The sequence below is a fragment of the Engraulis encrasicolus genome, chromosome 19 (assembly GCF_034702125.1).
Source record: "Engraulis encrasicolus isolate BLACKSEA-1 chromosome 19, IST_EnEncr_1.0, whole genome shotgun sequence".
NCBI classification, from domain to species: Eukaryota; Metazoa; Chordata; class Actinopteri; order Clupeiformes; family Engraulidae; genus Engraulis; species Engraulis encrasicolus.
In genome coordinates this window covers 37,838,740-37,841,239 of record NC_085875.1, presented here as the reverse complement: position 1 = coordinate 37,841,239, position 2,500 = coordinate 37,838,740, and the positions used below count along the sequence as shown (strand labels likewise).

The 2,500-nt window shown below is 39.3% G+C and overlaps 1 protein-coding gene across 1 annotated transcript in view; it reads left to right on the top strand.

The window, feature by feature from the left end:
• gng2 (guanine nucleotide binding protein (G protein), gamma 2) overlaps nt 1-2,500 on the top strand; it is a 25,195-nt gene that overhangs the window by 14,802 nt on the left and 7,893 nt on the right. The gene's annotated exons all lie outside the window — the stretch shown is intronic.

Genomic DNA, 2,500 nt, shown 5'->3' with positions numbered 1-2,500 from the left:
CTCGTGAAATTTAGATGCTATCCAAACAATTTGCCATGTACGTAACAACAGAAATATTATCATTGCTGCATTGGCCATGCATTGCATTTCTGACTAAGGGCGTACCCATCATGCACTGCACTTCTTGGAGCTAAGTTTCTCAAACATGAACTTATTTATCACAAAGGAATAGCTTAGTTTCGCTTCCAAACTATTACTCATCGTTATATTCTGCATTTATTGTAGGGTTTTTACAATTAAAACTAATTGGTGTATGAAAAAATGACATCTCACCACCCACCGTCATTGAGAAGTTTACGTCCAATCCTTGCTATATAATGCTTCCAATTACTCTCTTACATATTGAGTAGAATAAGTGAGATCTACATATCTAATGAGACTAATGTAGATTCAGAAATGTTCTTACACTTTGCTTCCCGGGCGTGGGGGTAGAGTGGGGGCCCTAGGTAGTGTGGGGGCCCTAGGTAATGCGGGGGCCCTAAGCCATCTGCGCTGAGCGATGCATCACTTTAGAATAGGGACCCTTATTCCACATCTGTTTTCACACTGTTCAGGGTTTGTTCACACAGTGTACCAGGAGCTTATACACATTGTATTCTGGCCCTTACTGCTTACACATAAATAGAAATCTAGGTCTACTAGGTCCTTACTAAGGTTATATTGGTAATAAATCCCTTATTGTGCATGAACAAGACATTTGTGAATACATGCTTAACAACTGTCTTATTTTGCTTAGTACATGCCTTACAAGTTACCTACACATGCATTAATATTTTATGTATTAGTGCTAATAGATGTGTCCCTAAAATAAAGTGTTACCATGTATTCTAATATGGAGAGACAGAATATCAAAAAGAAAATCCAGAAATTAACTGAAGAGAATATATATTAATTTATTTCTATTTCATCGAGCAAAATAAGTATTTGATCCCCTGCCAACTGATAACAGTTCCGGGCCCACAGACCAGATGGGCACTTCCGATTAACTTGCCATCTGAATTAAAGGCACCTGTACATACTAACATGCATAAAAGATAAATTGAATCAGCAGAATCAGTCCATATTATGAGTGAATCAGTCACACTCCAACCTCACCAGCATGGGAAAGACCAAAGAGCGGTCAAATGATATCAGGGACAAGATTTTAGACCTGAACAAAGATTAAATGGGCTACAAAGCCACAAGAAAGAGACTGGGTATTAATGACCCAACTGTTGATGCATTTCTTCCAAAATGTAAGGTATACAAAATGACTATCCATCAGCCTGTCTGGGGTTCTATACAAGATTTGACCTTTTGTAGGGATTTAATAATCATGAGAACAGAAAGAAAGCACCGTAGACCTGTACGGGATGAACTAGGTAATGATATCAAAGCTACTGAGACCAAAATCACTGAATCACAGAAAACAACTGGTAGCACTTAATGCCACAGAGGTTTAAATCCTGTAGTGCATACATGGTACCTCTTCTTCAGAAGGAACCTGTGCAGTGCCACCTGAGGTTTGCCAACGAACATCAGTGTGATGGAATGACCATCACTAGAGTTGTGTGTGTGTTCTGGCTAACATGCCAACGAGCCTGGCTCTTTGGTGTAGCGGTCAGAGCCCCGGTTTACTACTCCAGAAGGTCTGGGTTCGATTTACTACAATCAGACAGGTTTAGGATATGATAAGGATGTGCTAGTCAGATGAAACCAAAATCAAGCTGTTTGGCATTAACACAATTCAATGTGTTTTGAGAAAGAGAACGGCTGTCTATGATCCCAAGAACACCCTCATCACCATCATGCATGAAAGTTGTATCATTATGGTTTGAGGGTGTTTGTCTGGCCAAGGCACAGGACAACTTCACATCGTCAACGAATGGATGGATGGAGACATGTAATGTGCAAACGTCCTTCCTTCCACCACTACACTGATGGTGGGCCATTTTTGGATCTCCCAACATGACAATAATACACAACATACAATGCATACATAACAAGCATATTAAAGTCGTGAAGTGGCCTAGACAGTCTCCAAATATTAACCAGTAATTCTATGGAGGAAACTGAACCTCCCATTTGCCAAGCTACAGCCACAAACTATTAATGTTTTACAGATAATCTGCAAAGAAAATTGGGCAAAAATATGTTCTACTATATGCCCAAACATTGTCAACTAAAAGAAGCATCTGACCTCAGTGCTAGACAACTAGGGCTTTGCCACAACGCACTTTATTTTCTTTAGCTAGAGGGGTCAAATACAAATCAATTTAAAAATATTATTTTAAGTTATTTTCTGGAATTTCTTTTTGACATTTTGTCTCTCCATGTTTGATACATATTATCATTAAATTTATAGACTGATCATGTCTTTATTAGTGGGCAAACCTGCAAAATCAGCAAGGGATCAAATACATATTGGACTCACTGTATGTGTGTGTGTGTGTGTGTGTGTGTGTGTATGTGTGTGCATGTGCATGTGCGTGTGCGTGTGCGCGTGAGTGTTTGTGTGCAT